At 46.0% G+C, this 18,898-nt stretch overlaps 1 long non-coding RNA gene across 1 annotated transcript in view; it reads left to right on the top strand.

Annotated features, from left to right (window-relative positions):
• LOC144454981 (uncharacterized) overlaps positions 1–17,505 on the top strand; it is a 144,263-nt gene extending 126,758 nt beyond the window's left edge. The window contains exon 3 of the long non-coding RNA XR_013483568.1: positions 15,439–17,505. This is a non-coding gene — a long non-coding RNA (uncharacterized LOC144454981). The remainder of the gene's footprint in view (positions 1–15,438) is intronic.
• Positions 17,506–18,898: the final 1,393 nt, after the last annotated feature.

Below are 18,898 nucleotides of genomic sequence, written 5' to 3'. Positions count from 1 at the left end.
AATCCAAGACATTTCATTTGTCTACATTCAAGCGTATTATATAAAAAATCCAGGAGAAAGAGGAAAGAAAAGGGAAAGAAAATAGAATTAATTTACATTGTATTTTACCAGTGTGTGGGACAGCGACCCCCAACCCAAATTAAACTCAGAGACTTCTCAAGGTGGAAAGCAAAGGTTACCTTTATTACAATCTCGCGAGATGGCTGTCTGCTCCTCCCATACCGTGGAGAGAGAGACCACCTAAAGCAAATCTTCCCCACCACGAAAACAAGTCTCCACCCACCACTATCCCTTACTCCCTTGACTGGGGGTGGGCTTACATTCTAAGCTTGAAAGTTTCTTCCAATCCCCTTAACCAGGAGGTGGGGCTTACATTCCAGGCTCAAAATTCAAAGCCAAGGAGAAAAGGCTCAGGTTGGGAGTGGGGCAGGGCTTATTCTTTCTGTTAAGTGCTTAAAAACAGGGTCTGAGTGGGGGAGGATTTTGAAAGTAGTAATCAAGAATTATTTGACCCTTTGAGGAGCCTTCACTTCTGAGAGTTCATTTCTCACACTACCTTCTGAACTCATTACCTTAATTACACTGAGCAGTCTTTACTGGGACATCCCATTCACCAGTTTTCCTGTGATACCATGATCTAGAGCAGGGGTGGGGAACCTGTAGCCTGAGGCCACCCATGGCCCTCTAGTTCCTGAAGTGCAGCCCTTTGACTGAATCCAAACTTCATAGAACAAATCCCCTTAATAAAAGGATTCATTCTGTAAAACTTGGACTCAGTCAAAAGGCTGGACCCCAGACCTAGAAGGTCACGTGCTTGTGTCACCAAACCACTGTCTTCCACTGCCTTTTTAAGCATTTCTCTCATCTTTGGGGTGTCTCTGAGGTGGGGATGGGGAGGAGAATGAGCCAGCTTTGTCTTTTGACCAATCCAGGCCTTTCTACTGATCTTCAAGAGAGCAGTGTGTTCTGGGGGGTCTCGAGGTTGTGTTGAACTTATCTAGGTCATCTACCAAGGATTTACGCCCCCTCCCTAAAACCTCTATCCTCAACCCAGCCCCAGAAGTCTGTGTAGATGAACCTTGAATTTTTTCTCTTTCTAATCAACACTGCCGCACCCTACCCCCGTTCGGTGGTTTGGAAGCTAAGCTCTCTTTCCTGATGGAGAATATGCTGCCCCTCCTTTAATGCGTCCTGCCCAGCCTGGCCCCGGTTTTGGTTTTCCTCTGGGTGGTGGCAAGCAGACGCCAGGGATTCTTCTTATTTTTTTTAATATAGTGTTTAGTAGGAGAGTAAGGGGAAGGTCCGAGATTTAAGCTGGTTTAGGGTCCCTGCAGTTGGTGGGGGGGAGGGGACCATCAAGTAAGGCTGGTACGTGGGCAGGGACCCACTGATGTAAGTATGGAATGGGAGACCCTGAACTTCTGCCTGGCAATTTCTGGGCTAATTTTCCCTTTCTCTCATGTAGGACCCACCTCTTGGTTTAATTTGGGGGGGTGGAGGTGGCTCTCCAGAATTGGGGTGCTTCTGGATTGCTTTTTTTCTTGAATTCATTCTATCAGGAATTGTGGGAAGGCTTTGTTGTTCCCCTGGGTGAGGAGATGCGGGAAAGGGGCCTGCCTCGCCCCTAGTTTGTGCATTTGCTGAGGCTCCCCGGGAGCAAGAAGCCGCTGCTTTGGAAGGTGGAGTTAGGCTAGGTGTGAGATGGTGGGGCGGGGTTGGACACCCGCAGGATTCAGAAGAGGGGGCAAGGTGGGTGCAGTCTTGGTTTGGATAGGTTGGGCTGAAGGTGCTCGAGGAGGCCCCGTAGGGCAGGTGTTAAGGGATTGGGGACTGTTGTGATCAGATGAGCAGGATGGCCAAGGAGGAATGAGAGTGGGGGGAGGTCAAGGCACTGAGAATGAAGAAGGCATGAATACTTCTGTTTTTCCAAGCCACCATTCTCCCCCCTTAATCCCTGGTACTTGCCCATCTTTGACTTCGAGGTGCCATGTCTTGCAAGCAGTGAGACCACCGGCGTGTACTTGGCTCCCAGCATGTGCCAGTCCCTGGAGAATACAGGAAAACCAGAACCACTTGGTCCCTACCCTAAGACGGTTCACCCACTAATGGGGGGGGGGAGATAAAATGTAAATACCTGGGTGCAGACTTGATGTAGGCAAGACTGGATGATAGGTGACCTCAGGGGAGAAGAAGGCACTAACATCTAGGGGTACCAGGGCAGTCCTCCTGCCTCAGGAAGATGGTACCTGGGCAGAAACATGAAAGAAATCAGAGAATGACTCTGTGCCTTCCTCCTCATGCAGCCCAATCCAGTCACCTATACCCCCCAGGACAGTGCCTAAACAGTGCAATTGCAGTTTGGGGGCTTGAGGAGAGGGGAGGGCTATGATTACTTTTTTGCATCTGAGAAATGAGCATTAGACTTTCTGGAGAGCAGAAGAAAGTTCTGATTTTGAGGGAAAGTCGTCCACCCCCATGTACTTTGGAGGTCTCTAAAAGCTGAGTTGCAGATGGGGTGCAGAGAACTGTAATCTCCAGGTTTTATTCCAAGCTTAGTTTTATTTTTTGTCTTTTTGTTTTTTACTTGATAGTGTTTTATTTTTTATCAATTACATGTAAAGATAGTTTTCAACATTCATTTTTGTAAGAATTTGAGTTCCAAATTTTTCTCCCTTCCTCCCTTCCCTCCTCCCTCCTCAAGACAGGAAGCAATCTGATATAGGTTATACATGTACAGTCACGTTAAGCATATTTCAACATTAGTCATGTTGTGAAAGAAGAATCAGAACAAAAGGGAAAAAACACAAGAAAGGAAGAAAGTGAAAATATTATGCTTTCATCTGCATTCAGATTCCATGGTTCTTTCTCTGAATGTGGACAGCGTTTGCCATCATGAGTCTTTTGGAAGTGTCTTACATCATTGCATTGCTGAGAAAAGCTAAGTCCATCATAGTTGATCATCACATAATGTTGCTATTACTGTGCACACTGTTCTCCTCTTTCTGTTCACTTCACTTAGCATCAATTTATGTAAGTCCTTCCAGATTTTTCTGGAATCCACCTACCAAGCTGTTTTCTGGGGGAAAAAAATGTCAGGAAATGACGAGAGAAGTTTTGAAATTAGGCATTTGAGGATATACTGAAGTGTCTGAACTCAAACATCACTATTCCTGTGGGGATGGGATGATGGCAGTGCCATCTGATTGTCCTCAAAGATTGAATGGCCCAAACTCAGGATTGGACCAAGTCCTAATAAGGGAAGGAATCCCAATGTAGACCTGATGTAGATTCTGGTCTGCCTTGTGTGAGCGGATCCTTAGCTGTGTGATGTCAGAGGATGAAGATGATGTGCATGCAGAAGTGTTAAGGATTTCAGACAGGTCTGATCAGGCCTCTGGTAACAGACCCTCTCTTTATTGTGGGCCTGAGCGTTAAGGATTGTTTTAGAGATGGGTCTTATGGCTCACCAAAAAGAATGATACACACCTACAATCTCTGAGCCCTTTCAATCCCTTTATTTGATAATGTGAATAAAGTGGGCCTTATAACAGATCTGCAGGAGGATCAATTACGTAGACAAACCTTGCCTTGTCTCAGTAAGTGCCCTAAGGAGGTCAGTGCCTGTGGCTCTCTTCCCCTTAAAACCTGGCATCTGGGGGCAGCTCTGCATCACCTGAATGACAGTTGCCAGTAACCTCAGGATCAGGGCTTCCTTTTGAAAGGGATGGTGAGCACAGAGCTGCCCCAGGGGGATGTTTGCTGGAGCCCTCTCCATGGGTGCCTGGGGGAAACCATCTTTGCCTACTGTTTGGAGCAGCCAAAAAGCCTGGGGATCAGGGCTTCCTTTTTTGAAGCTCTGATGAGGCTGAACCTCTCCCCAAGGGACGTCTACCCTCTTCATGGGTGTCTCTGGAAAGTCATCTGTGCCCCCTGGTTGGCCAGGTTAACTGTGTGTGCTCCAGGGCCACCTTGTACTGGATCAGCTTGCAAATCACCCATAGGAGCAAACTTTCAGGTAGTGATTCTAGGTTGTTGTCCTACAGGCTGGCAAGCCTCTAAATTGGGAAATAGTTCTCAAAGGTGGGCCAGGGGGAATGAGAACCCATGTTCAGATCAGCCACTGAGATTAGAGGTTTCCACAGAGTACTGTAGCCCTGACTTCTGTGTCCAGATTCTAAGTAAGCCTGGCTTCAGGCCTCCTCTCTAGATCTCCCTCAGTAATTGTGACCTGCCCCAATAGGCCTGACCTGCTAACAATCTGTGACATTATTGAGAATGATGTCAGCCTGAAGGAAGAGGCTTTTTTCAAGTTTATCGATTGATGGATTTTTAACTAAAACAAACCAAACATTAACAACAATAACAAAAAAAAAACATAGCAGAAAGGATTTTTAGGAAAACTAAAATAGCATTGAAAAATGAACCAGATACATGTTTTAAAAATATTTGATTAAAGCTCCCCCATGATATAGAAATCACTGTCATCCCCACCCCATTCCCCAAGCCTCAACCTCTACGTAGGCATTGAAACTGCTAATAGGCTTGGGCTTCAGCATCTTTCCCCAAAGGGGCCTTCTCTCCTTGCCAGGCCTTTCTTTTGGTCTTCCACAAAGTTCATGTGTAATGTATGTTTTGATGAAGTGGGCTGCTCCATGAGCCCACTTCTTCTCTCCCCCTGACTTTGCCAAGTCCCGTACCCCAAGAAGTCCAGAGAGGGCCTGGTCCAGAGTGCCCAGTCATAGTTCAGCCTGTGACCAGGATGTAGTTTATCTCTTTCCCATCTGACCCCTTGGAAGGCCAGAAGCTCCCTGCTCCAATGGAAGATTTCCAGGCCATTCCCACCAGCCTCAAAGTGCAGGTGTTCAGGCTTGGCACAGTTGGGAGTTGGGGGTGTAAAGGTTGGGCTGCATCATGGTGGGCATGGAGGAAGGTTGCAGGGTCATTCCCTGACCTCCTTAATTCTTCCACTCAAGCAGCACCTTCTAGTAGCCCAAGGACTGCCCAGGTACTCCTGGATGCTTGGGCTTTCTTTCCCTCTGAGAAGGTCTCCCTTGGCATCCTGCCCAGATCACACATGTACCTCCTGTGTTTACAGGTTATCTTCTCCTTTAGACTGTGAGCTCTGTTAGGAATGGGAACAATCTTTTATGGTTGTCATGGGATCCCTAGTGTCCAGCACCAGGACTGGCATGTCTTGGGTGCCCAGTAATGCTAGCAGTCTAATTTCTTGTAGGACATGGCACCTCAAAGTCAAGGGTAAGCAACATCTGGGATGTGGCAGCAATGAGAGGTGCCAGGGAGGATGGGGGACAAGTTTTATCCTGGCTTCTATGATCCTCACCATGTCCTCCCTTCCTGGACTCTTCTGTTCTCCTGACCCTGAGCCCTCATGCCCCCAATCTGTCAGGTCCATGGGCCTCTGTCAGTTCTGCCACTCATACCCGCCCTTCCTCCCATCTCACACTTGGGCCATGCCCCTTTCATCCTCCATAATCCTCCATACCCACGCCAGGCAGCTGTTCTCTGCATTTGCATGAGGAAGTGGGGCAAGGAGGGCCCCCTCCACTGACTCCCCAAACCAGGGCACAACTTAGGGTTCCAGAATTCCTGCTGCATTAAATAAAAGAGGAGAGAAAAAATCCAGAAACATGCCAGTGACCAAGCTCCCTCTGTTTAATCCCCAGGGTCTGGATGAAATGGGGGTACATGGGACAGAGGCCAAGTTCCTCAAAAAATCATCTGGTTAGAGTTCCAGATCTTGTATCCAATCCTTACATCAAAGGGTCCTTGCCCTGCTTTTAGCCATCCTTGGGTCCCTAATGACCCCACCACCCTAGGGATATAAGCTGAGAGTCAGGCCTCTGGACCTGCTTAAGTCCCTGCCCTTCCCCTCCTCAACTGCTACAGGCGATAGATAGATAGATAGATAGATAGATAGATAGATAGATAGATAGATAGATAGATAGATAGATAGATAGATAGATAAAATAGGATGCTTGGAGCTGCTAGCCAACACCCCAAGGACATGAACCAAAAGTAGAACCAGGGCAGGATGGACTAAGAAGCTGCCCTTTCCTCCATCCTGGAATGTGAACTTCTGTTTTGGTGCAGGGCATGGGGGTGGTGTCTGACTGGAAATGGACAAACCCTTCCTGGGCAGATGAACTGGGTGTTTGAATGAATGAACGAACCAATGAATGACATCTATATTCATAACCCTTTTCATGGCCAAATCACTGGACTCAGCACCGAGGATACAAATAGAAAAGTAAGACTGACCTTGCCCTCAAGGAGCTTGCATTTTAATGGGGAGTGATCACAGGGGTGGTTTTAGCTGCACTTCCCTTATAGAGGTCCCATGGACCTTGGGGTACAGCAGCAAAGCAGATGCTAATGCCACTAATTTAAAGTCATTTTCAGTGATAAAAGTCATGTCCATATCTGAGCTTAACCCATTGGACAGAGCCAAAGACTTTGGGGGCAAGAACTTGCTTTTCTGGGTCCTCCTTAGGTGAGGCTGTAGGCCCTGCAGGAGCTGCTGCCAGGCACATCTCCACAGGGGGTCTGTCCCTGAATGAGGGCTGGGGCACCAGGCTGGAACCATTATTCTTCCCAAGGCTTTTGGGCTAAGAGTCCTGGGCTCTCTCTATCAGTGCCTGAGGGAAGATGGAGGGCAAGGTGGTGGTGAGGCCTGACCTGCCTGGCCTCCCCAGGGTCCCTTGCTGCTCCAGATAGCCTGGGTTGCCTGGCTTACTTGTAGTGGTTGGTTGACAGTTAGTGGAGAGCACAGGTCCCTTTTCCACAGGAGCTGCTTCTTGGGAAGATGACTGTCAGAGCTGGGTCAGAAGCAGTATGGGGTGGGCTTGCTTGCTACTTCCACAAGGGGTCTTGTGATATTATTTGCATATGTATAACAGTTGGTCAGTAATTGTGGCTGGTAGATGTGAGCAAGACAGGGTCCCTTGACCCTGTCAAGGTATTGAGTCATTTTTCAGTCATGTCCCTGTTTGGGGTTTTCTTAGCAAAGGTACTGGAGTGGTTTGCCATTTCCTTCTCTATCTCATTTTACAGATGAGGAAACTGAGGCAAACTGGGTTAAGTGACTTGCCCAGGGTCATACAGCTAGTCAGTGTCAGAGGCCAGATTTGAACTCAAGAAGAGTCTTTCTGACTCCAGGCCTGGCCCTCTACCGCCTAGCTGCCCTGTTTCCATTTGGACTCATTATTGCCTACACAGAGGAAAATCCTGGCAGGTCCACTTTCTTGGATGTGACTATTATTTGGACCTTCCAGAAAACCTAGGAATAAGAGCCATCTTTCACAGGGTCTAGGGGCACCCATCCCCAAGAGAAAGCCTTCAGGCAGTACTTCTGATTCTGTAGCCTTCTTCCATTCCTGTTTCCACTCCTCTGAATCGGGGAATAAGCCTCAACGAGGATCCTGGTCCATATCAACCATGAGAAACAAAGCAGAGGGAGGTCAGTGTTCATTCAGGCCATGTGATCTAGTATCCAATGAGGAAGCTATCCCTGGGACCTCCTCTCCAGATCTCCTGTCAGTCATTGTAACCTGCCTTCTATCTAACGATTGCTCTGACTTGCTGAAAATCCATCATATCATTGGCCCTGGTGCCATTCTGAAGGATGAGGCTCTAAAAAAAAAATCAGTGTAAAGAAAAATCCCCTTTGAATTTTTTTTCTTAAGTAATTGATTCATTTTTTCCTGTCATATACTTTTTAACCTCAAGCTGGAAGAATCCAAGACATTTCATTTGTCTACATTCAAGCGTATTATATAAAAAATCCAGGAGAAAGAGGAAAGAAAAGGGAAAGAAAATAGAATTAATTTACATTGTATTTTACCAGTGTGTGGGACAGCGACCCCCAACCCAAATTAAACTCAGAGACTTCTCAAGGTGGAAAGCAAAGGTTACCTTTATTACAATCTCGCGAGATGGCTGTCTGCTCCTCCCATACCGTGGAGAGAGAGACCACCTAAAGCAAATCTTCCCCACCACGAAACAAGTCTCCACCCACACTATCCCTTACTCCCTTGACTGGGGGTGGGCTTACATTCTAAGCTTGAAAGTTTCTTCCAATCCCCTTAACCAGGAGGTGGGGCTTACATTCCAGGCTCAAAATTCAAGCCAAGGAGAAAAGGCTCAGGTTGGGAGTGGGGCAGGGCTTATTCTTTCTGTTAAGTGCTTAAAAACAGGGTCTGAGTGGGGGAGGATTTTGAAAGTAGTAATCAAGAATTATTTGACCCTTTGAGGAGCCTTCACTTCTGAGAGTTCATTTCTCACTACTACTTCTGAACTCATTACCTTAATTACACTGAGCAGTCTTTACTGGGACATCCCATTCACCAGTTTTCCTGTGATACCATGATCTAGAGCAGGGGTGGGGAACCTGTAGCCTGAGGCACCCAGGCCCTCTAGTTCCTGAAGTGCAGCCCTTTGACTGAATCCAAACTTCATAGAACAAATCCCCTTAATAAAAGGATTCATTCTGTAAAACTTGGACTCAGTCAAAAGGCTGGACCCCAGACCTAGAAGGTCACGTGCTTGGGTCACCAAACCACTGTCTTCCACTGCCTTTTTAAGCATTTCTCTCATCTTTGGGTGTCTCTGAGGTGGGGATGGGGAGGAGAATGAGCCAGCTTTGTCTTTTGACCAATCCAGGCCTTTCTACTGATCTTCAAGAGAGCAGTGTGTTCTGGGGGTCTCGAGGTTGTGTTGAACTTATCTAGGTCATCTACCAAGGATTTACGCCCCTCCCTAAAACCTCTATCCTCAACCCAGCCCCAGAAGTCTGTGTAGATGAACCTTGAATTTTTTCTCTTTCTAATCAACACTGCCGCACCCTACCCCCGTTCGGTGGTTTGGAAGCTAAGCTCTCTTTCCTGATGGAGAATATGCTGCCCCTCCTTTAATGCGTCCTGCCCAGCCTGGCCCCGGTTTTGGTTTTCCTCTGGGTGGTGGCAAGCAGACGCCAGGGATTCTTCTTTATTTTTTTAATATAGTGTTTAGTAGGAGAGTAAGGGGAAGGTCCGAGATTTAAGCTGGTTTAGGGTCCCTGCAGTTGGTGGGGGGGAGGGGACCATCAAGTAAGGCTGGTACGTGGGCAGGGACCCACTGATGTAAGTATGGAATGGGAGACCCTGAACTTCTGCCTGGCAATTTCTGGGCTAATTTTCCCTTTCTCTCATGTAGGACCCACCTCTTGGTTTAATTTGGGGGGTGGAGGTGGCTCTCCAGAATTGGGGTGCTTCTGGATTGCTTTTTTTCTTGAATTCATTCTATCAGGAATTGTGGGAAGGCTTTGTTGTTCCCCTGGGTGAGGAGATGCGGGAAAGGGGCCTGCCTCGCCCCTAGTTTGTGCATTTGCTGAGGCTCCCCGGGAGCAAGAAGCCGCTGCTTTGGAAGGTGGAGTTAGGCTAGGTGTGAGATGGTGGGGCGGGGTTGGACACCCGCAGGATTCAGAAGAGGGGAGCAAGGTGGGTGCAGTCTTGGTTTGGATAGGTTGGGCTGAAGGTGCTCGAGGAGGCCCCGTAGGGCAGGTGTTAAGGGATTGGGGACTGTTGTGATCAGATGAGCAGGATGGCCAAGGAGGAATGAGAGTGGGGGGAGGTCAAGGCACTGAGAATGAAGAAGGCATGAATACTTCTGTTTTTCCAAGCCACCATTCTCCCCCCTTAATCCCTGGTACTTGCCCATCTTTGACTTCGAGGTGCCATGTCTTGCAAGCAGTGAGACCACCGGCGTGTACTTGGCTCCCAGCATGTGCCAGTCCCTGGAGAATACAGGAAAACCAGAACCACTTGGTCCCTACCCTAAGACGGTTCACCCACTAATGGGGGGGGGAGATAAAATGTAAATACCTGGGTGCAGACTTGATGTAGGCAAGACTGGATGATAGGTGACCTCAGGGGAGAAGAAGGCACTAACATCTAGGGGTACCAGGGCAGTCCTCCTGCCTCAGGAAGATGGTACCTGGGCAGAAACATGAAAGAAATCAGAGAATGACTCTGTGCCTTCCTCCTCATGCAGCCCAATCCAGTCACCTATACCCCCAGGACAGTGCCTAAACAGTGCAATTGCAGTTTGGGGGCTTGAGGAGAGGGGAGGGCTATGATTACTTTTTTGCATCTGAGAAATGAGCATTAGACTTTCTGGGAGAGCAGAAGAAAGTTCTGATTTTGAGGGAAAGTCGTCCACCCCCATGTACTTTGGAGGTCTCTAAAAGCTGAGTTGCAGATGGGGTGCAGAGAACTGTAATCTCCAGGTTTTATTCCAAGCTTAGTTTTATTTTTTGTCTTTTTGTTTTTTACTTGATAGTGTTTTATTTTTTATCAATTACATGTAAAGATAGTTTTCAACATTCATTTTTGTAAGAATTTGAGTTCCAAATTTTTCTCCCTTCCTCCCTTCCCTCCTCCCTCCTCAAGACAGGAAGCAATCTGATATAGGTTATACATGTACAGTCACGTTAAGCATATTTCAACATTAGTCATGTTGTGAAAGAAGAATCAGAACAAAAGGGAAAAACACAAGAAAGGAAGAAAGTGAAAATATTATGCTTTCATCTGCATTCAGATTCCATGGTTCTTTCTCTGAATGTGGACAGCGTTTGCCATCATGAGTCTTTTGGAAGTGTCTTACATCATTGCATTGCTGAGAAAAGCTAAGTCCATCATAGTTGATCATCACATAATGTTGCTATTACTGTGCACACTGTTCTCCTCTTTCTGTTCACTTCACTTAGCATCAATTTATGTAAGTCCTTCCAGATTTTTCTGGAATCCACCTACCAAGCTGTTTTCTGGGGGAAAAAAATGTCAGGAAATGACGAGAGAAGTTTTGAAATTAGGCATTTGAGGATATACTGAAGTGTCTGAACTCAAACATCACTATTCCTGTGGGGATGGGATGATGGCAGTGCCATCTGATTGTCCTCAAAGATTGAATGGCCCAAACTCAGGATTGGACCAAGTCCTAATAAGGGAAGGAATCCCAATGTAGACCTGATGTAGATTCTGGTCTGCCTTGTGTGAGCGGATCCTTAGCTGTGTGATGTCAGAGGATGAAGATGATGTGCATGCAGAAGTGTTAAGGATTTCAGACAGGTCTGATCAGGCCTCTGGTAACAGACCCTCTCTTTATTGTGGGCCTGAGCGTTAAGGATTGTTTTAGAGATGGGTCTTATGGCTCACCAAAAAGAATGATACACACCTACAATCTCTGAGCCCTTTCAATCCCTTTATTTGATAATGTGAATAAAGTGGGCCTTATAACAGATCTGCAGGAGGATCAATTACGTAGACAAACCTTGCCTTGTCTCAGTAAGTGCCCTAAGGAGGTCAGTGCCTGTGGCTCTCTTCCCCTTAAAACCTGGCATCTGGGGCAGCTCTGCATCACCTGAATGACAGTTGCCAGTAACCTCAGGATCAGGGCTTCCTTTTGAAAGGGATGGTGAGCACAGAGCTGCCCCAGGGGGATGTTTGCTGGAGCCCTCTCCATGGGTGCCTGGGGGAAACCATCTTTGCCTACTGTTTGGAGCAGCCAAAAAGCCTGGGGATCAGGGCTTCCTTTTTTGAAGCTCTGATGAGGCTGAACCTCTCCCCAAGGGACGTCTACCCTCTTCATGGGTGTCTCTGGAAAGTCATCTGTGCCCCCTGGTTGGCCAGGTTAACTGTGTGTGCTCCAGGGCCACCTTGTACTGGATCAGCTTGCAAATCACCCATAGGAGCAAACTTTCAGGCAGTGATTCTAGGTTGTTGTCCTACAGGCTGGCAAGCCTCTAAATTGGGAAGTAGCTCTCAAAGGTGGGCCAGAGGGAGTGAGACTCTGTGTCCAAATCAGTCACTGAGAATCCCAGCAGAAAAAGGTAGATTTTCATAGAGTGCCTCTGATCTGGTACCAGCTGGAGTCCTCCCTACAAAATACAAAATCCATCCCTAGGACTGCACGTTTCAAAAGACCATAAGGTCGTGGGGTACTTGCAGAGGGTAGAGGCCTGCAGCCCTGATTTCAGGGCTTGTCAGTGTCTGGGCTTCAAACAAGCCTGGCCTCCAGCCTCCTTCTCTAGATCTCTCAGTCATTTTGCCCCATCCCCTACCCAACAGTAGGCCTGACTTGCTAAAAATCTATGACATCACTAGAGAGACATGTCAGCCTGATAAGAGAGGCTTTGCAAATTTTATTTCTTGAAGGATTTTTGCCAAAACACACACAAAAGGTTTTTTGCCATACTTTTAACAGTCTTTGTATAATTTCCAGAAAAGGAGGGGGACAAGTTTGATTTTGGTTTCTTCACTCCTTGCAGGAGGAATCCAAGCAATTTTATTTCTCCTCCTTTCATGTGTTACACAAAAAAAGCCAGCAGCAAGAGGATTTTTTTGTGGAAACTGCTAAAATTAAAGTGAAAAAGGAAGATAGTTTAAGAATGAAAATATCTGAATGAACCTGTCTCATGGTATGGTAATCCCTGTCAGGCATTGCCCTGACTCTCCCAAGCTAAACACTCCCTTTAGAGAGCAATGGTGTGATGACACCTTGGTAGATGAGGAATATCTTTCCTCTCGGGGGCCTCCTCCCCCATGCCATACCTTTCTTCTGATCTTGTAGAAAGTTCATTATGTTCTGAATGTTCTAAGCAAGTGCTGAGGCTGCTTACTTCCTAGGCCCAATTCTTCTCACTTCCTTTCCCTCACAACCCCACCCCCTCCCCACCAGTAAGTCCACTAAAGAGGACCCAGGTAGTTTCTCACTATCCCATCAGCCTCTCTGGGGGATTGGAAAGATCGCTATCCAAATGGAAAACCGTTTACAGCCTCCCCCACCAGCTCCCAGAGTATAACTGGGAGGGCCTTGGTACAGTTGGAGGGTGGCTATGAGTGGCATGTAGGAGTTGAGCTCCATGGGATGGAGGAAGGAGCAGGGTCATTCCCTGACTTCCTTCATGTTTCAGCTCATGCATCACCTTCTAGAAGCAGGAGGATTTCCCAGGTGCCCCCTGGGTGCTAGTGCCTTCATCTTCTGTGATGGCCTCTCTGGCATCCAGCCTAGATCACATAGTTGTTTTTTTTTTTTTAAATTGGTTCTCTCCTCCTCCTTTAGACTGAGCTCCCAGAGGCCAGGGTCCAAGCTTTTCTGCCTTTTCTGGGCTCCCTAGTACCCAACAGAGGTAGTGGCACACAGTGGGCATCCAGTGAGTGCTTGTGGTCTCTGCTTGTAGAATATGGCTCCTTTAAGACAAGGATGAGCAGCACGTAGGATTGCCAGGTATCTGGGGGGGGATAGGTATATTCAGGCTTCCATCATCCTTATTGTCTCCAACCATCACCCTTCTTTGGCGCTGATTCCAACCTGACCTCATGCCACCTAATCCCCAAGGACCCCCAACTCCCACCCCCTCCTCCATCACCTTCTGGCTGATCTCTCTTACACTCACTCTCACTCATACACTCTTTCTCACACACACATTCACGCTCCCTCTCTCTCTCTCTCTCTCTCTCTCTCTCTCTCTCTCTCTCTCTCTCTCACACACACACACACACACACACACACACACACACACACTCTCTCTCTCTCACACACACACACACACACACACTCTCACACACACACACACACTCTCGCACACACACATACACACACACACACACACACACTTGTAGCATCATTTCACTGTGGGTGTACGAGAGGGAATTAGTTGGGGAGGGGCTTCCCCTATGCCTCCCCCGATGGCTCTTAGGGGGCAGACATAGCATTTCCAGAATTCCTGACAGAATGGATTAAGGAGGAGAAGACAATCCAGAAACATACCAGTACCTGAGCACCCCCTCCTTCTTGCCCCTCATCCCCACCCAAGAATTCTGGAGATTGGTCAGTGGGTGCTTCTGTTATAGAGGCCAGGTTAGTCCAGAAATAGCCTGGGAGAAGTTCAAGGCTTCACATTTGAAAAGATTATCAGTATATCTGTGCTCCCCCTCCTAGCCACCCTTGTGTCCCTGATGATCCCTACTGAGGGACAGGAAGCTAAGGGTTAGGATCCTGAACCTGCTTGATTAAATCTCTGCCCTTCCTCTTAATATTCTGCCATTGGCTGTGTTTTTTAAGAAAGCTTCCCTTGGGTGTGCTTACCACCATTCCAAGGACAAGAGCCAGAACGGGGACCAGGCTGGGTAAAACAGACTAAGGGAATGGCATGTTCTCCATCAGAGAAGGGAGCGTCCATCCCAGCAGGAGGTCTGAATGGAAATAGACATACTCTGGGCTTAACACAGATTCTCTGAGGAGATTTGGGGAAGGGGCTAAGTCCTGGACAGATGACCTCATGGAGCTCAGCACTACCTCACAAGCCCCAGAACATACTGACCTTTCTGGAAGAGCAGGAGAAAGGCCTACTTTAGTAAAAAGTGAAAGTTTTCTTATCCCACCCCACCAGGGACTCCAGAATTCCTTAAAAGGTGGGGTGGAGGTTGCAGGCTTGTGGATGACAATGATCTTGAGATCATGGTTATTATAGTCAAAGTCTGGTTAAGTATTTGTGGTTGTTCTGACGTTATTCAGTCATGTCCAATTCTTTGTATCCCCATTTGGGGTTTTCTCGGCAAAGATACAGGAGTGGTTTGCCATTTCGTCCTCCAGCTCATTTTACAGATGAGGAAACTGAGGCAAATAGAGTGAAGTGACTTGCCCAGGGTCACACAGCTAGTAAGGATGTGAGGCCAAATTTGAACTCATGAAGATGAGTCTTCCTGACTCCAGGCCTGGAACTCTAGCCACTGCATCACCCAGGTGCCCTGGTTAAATATATTCCAACTTAAATTATATTTTCTTTCCCTTTTGTTTCAGTTGTTTCCCTGAAAATCATCTTTCTGCTGGCATTTTTGTACAGTAATATAGAATATAGATAAATGAGATTTCTTAGTGTCTTTCATCTTGGAGGGGAAAAAACAAGCCCCAAACCAGAATTCCCTCCCTCTGCCCAGCCCAAATCAAAGATGTTACAGCTTCTTCCTCAGGGTGACATTGTTGGCTGGTGATATCAGCACATTTGAGGTGATTTTTTGAGCAGGGTGGGGGGCAAAGTCAGGTCACAATGACTGAGGGAGAGCTTTAGAAGCCTGGAGGCCAGGCTTACTCAAAGTCTAGGCACTGACAAGCCCAGTAATCAGGGCTGCAGTGCCCTACCCTCAGCAAGCACCCCAGGGCTTTGTGTCCTCTTGAAGTGAGATAACTAGCATTTACATAGTGCCTGCTATGTGCCAGCCATAGTAAGAAGTGATTTACAAATATTATCTCATTTAATCTTCACAGGAGCCCTAGGAGGTAGGTGCTATTATTTTCCCCAATTTGTAGTGGAGGAAACTGAAGTTAAGTGACTTGGCCAGGGTCTCATAGCTGATAAGTTTCTGATACTTTATTTAAAATCAGGTCTTTCTGGACCCCAGTGCTCTGTCTGCTGCCAACTGCTCTCATAGGCTGTGGACACCTGTTATCTTGGACAACAGCAGAGATGCTCTGAACAGCATGCTTCATGGGGAAGAGAGTCACAGATACCATCATCTTTGGGACACCTGCTGAGGCAAGTCAAGAGTAAGTCTCTATCGCTTGTTATCTACAGTTAAGTATTAAGGGCCCCTTCACATCATCAAATAAAAGGGATTGAAAGGGTTAAAAATTCCCAATTTTTATTGTTGGTAAGAAGAAGACATGCCTCTATCACAATCATTAATGCTAAGGATTAGAAAGAGGTGTGAGGATTTGTTACTGGGGAGGAGTCTGATGTGTCCTGGTCAATGGAAAATGCCTAGGAGGCATGGTAGAATAAATATAGTTTGTCCATTTTTGTAGTTTGGATGAGAAGCAGGCCATATGGGTCATTATCATATTCATGAATTCTGAACCTTTTGGAAATTCATTTTTCATTATTTTACCAATTGCACATTCCACATTGGTACCAGCATGCCTTAGAAGTGATTTTAGGAAACCTCTACCTTGATGCCTCCGACTCGTATCCACAGAATTAGCTGTTCCGTATCTTCTTCATCTCAATATACTTTTAAGGTTTGGAGAGGTCATGACCCGGATAAAAGCTAGAAGGATCATCTTGGAGGGAGTCAGTTGTGCCACAATAGGGCCATTTGCTGCCTGAATCCTCCTCCACACATTAAAAATTGGCATGTGCCTACCTCACGAATGGATGCCACACACTGCTGATGTTGGCAGCTAAAGTGTTATCAGTGAACGTAACTCATTTCCATTTCCTGTCAAAGAGAAAATGAAGTCTGTGAAACATTGATGTTGATAATTCTAGAAAATTTGGGGTTTGGAAGATATTTGGCTACCAAGAAAATGCTGTCATCATCGTCATCATCGTCATCATCATCATCATCATCATCATCCTTATCCTTGTCATCCGTGTTTATTGTTACTTTCCCCTTTGTGCATGTAGAGAGTTTTGACTTGGCAAGAAGCAGATCCAGTTCTACATACGAGGCAGTGGTGAAGGTAGGGATAGTGGCCAAAGGCATCTGGGTTTTGAGAGATGACAAGGGGAGAACAGAGTGGGCGGGTGGCTTCAGTGTTGTTGTTCAGTTGTGTTTTCTTGGGGTATTCTTGGCAAAGATACTGGAATAGTTTGCCATTTCCTTCTCCAGCTCATTCTACAGATGAGGAAACTGAGGCAAACAGGGTGAAGGGACTTTCCCAGGGGTCACATAGCTAAAAAATGTTTGAGGCCAAATTTGAACTCGTGAAGGTGAATCTTCCTGCCTCCAGGCCTGGCACTCTATCCACCGCAGTGCGACCTAGCTAGCCCCTTAAGGTATATCAGGGAGTATCAGTATATGTGTTGAAGTCATGGGGGCAAGAGTTGAGGAGAGAGAGACTATGAGCCAGGCTGATAGAATGACTTAGATGAGCTCAGAAGTCCCTTCTGTCTTGGACATGGTGAGAGGCTCTGAATTCTGGAGCTGAGGGTAGGGAGATTGTGTCCATTTGCAGCAGCCAGAGTGGGGTAGAGATAAGCAGCCCCATTAATATATCAGATATTCTCGCTAGCCATTTTCCTGTTCATCTCATCTGACTAAACATGTAAAAGATACTCCTTAATTAATTAATTAATTAATTAATTAATATGTAGCCCCTGCTACATATGGCTGGTATAACGAATGAGTGCTGATTTGGAATCTGGAGAACCTGAGTTCATATCTTGCCTCAAAGTCCTTACTAGCTATGTGACCTTGATCAAGTCACCCAACCCCTTTCAGTCTTAATATCCTCACCTATCAAACAGAGCTAATAGTAGCACCTACTTTTCAGGCTTGTTGTAAAAATCCAATGAGATAACATATGTAAAGTACTTTGCAAACAATAAAACACTATGTAAATAATGCCAGCTCTTAATATGAGATCGACTAGTCCAGTCCAACTGTTTCAGAGATTTCTTGGGGAATTGTTGTACCCTAGGACCAAGGCTTGTAAATATAGTCTTTCATTTAAAATACATGCCCAATAAAAATCATCCTAATTTTATCTACTTCAGTTTTCTCATCTGTAAAATGGAGATAAGAATAGATCAAATGAAACATATACACATATATATGTGTGTGTATATATGTATGTATGTGTGTGTGTGTATATATATATATATATATGTATATGTGTATAATGTTTTGTAAACCTCAGATGTTAGCTATATTATTATTGTGATTGCCTCTTCCAATAGAATTGTCTCTAGGATCTTTCAGGGAATTATTGTGTCCTCTGAGACCATGGCTATAAAACATCCTATCATCTAAGATCCATGCTCATTATTTCAAAAATCAAGTCCTTTTCAAGAAAACCAAAGAAAACATGATTTTTGTTTTGCTTTTTTAGTGAGTTTTTTTATCATATCACAACAGCACTAATATAGGGACTCCAAAAGTGTGACTAGAAGTCAGATTAGCTTAAGCAATGAATGTAATGACTTTTTTCATCCTTAGATTTCCTCATCTGTAAAATGGGTAAGTGTGGGTGGGAACGGAATAATACAGGGCTCACCTCATAGGGTATTAAATTAGGATCACAATGAGAGATAAATGCTATTATTATATTGTTATTATTCCCCCCGCCCCAATTTTCTTGTTGGGAAGACAGTTTACTTCTGTACAGGAAGAACCTCACAGCAGGTTAGAGAAAGCTGAGCCAGGAAACCTGGTCTTTCTGACTTCAATGTGTTCCTTGAAACTAACACTTTTCTTAGGGTTACATGACTTGGCTCTGCTTCACCCTCATCCCTCAGGAAAGTTAGAACCTTAGTAACATTTCAGTTTGGAATGTTGGACAACAAGCTTGATGCTGTCCTAGCACTGCACAGGAAAGGATGAACACAAGAAAAGCTTTGTCAGGAGGGAGGTTTCCTTTCCCCTTCAAACCTTCCTCCTGTAACACCCCAGGCACATTTTATTGCCCCTGGGGGGAGTCACACTTAGTGTTTTCCCATTCCATTGAAAGAGAAGCCAATGACACATCACCTCGTCCAAATGTTGCCATACATTACAGGTGGGGAAACTGAGGTACAGAGAATAAGTGATTCACCCAAATTCATCCAGGTGACAGAGCCAAGACATGGACCCTGGTCCTCTGATCTCATTCCAAGCTTCAAAAAGTGCTTCCTTTACCTGTTTGTCTATTTAATGCTTTCCCCCAGCCCTGCACAAACTGCCTCCATGTCTACAAATGTTACAGATATCAGGGAAAGATCGAATGAGGAAGTGAACCGGTTTTCTAGACTCCCTGGCCTACCTACATGAATCCTTAACTGGGAAGCCTGTGCTTTGCGAGAACTCAGCACTATATATATTTCAGTCTGTAAGATTGTACTGTTATGCTTATTGGTATATAGGAT

The sequence above is a fragment of the Phascolarctos cinereus genome, unplaced genomic scaffold (assembly GCF_003287225.1).
Source record: "Phascolarctos cinereus isolate Bilbo 61053 unplaced genomic scaffold, phaCin_HiC Scaffold_8;HRSCAF=390, whole genome shotgun sequence".
In the NCBI taxonomy this organism is placed as follows: Eukaryota; Metazoa; Chordata; class Mammalia; order Diprotodontia; family Phascolarctidae; genus Phascolarctos; species Phascolarctos cinereus.
The sequence above is the reverse complement of the archived record's forward strand: the minus strand, read 5'-3'. Positions and strand labels throughout refer to the sequence as shown.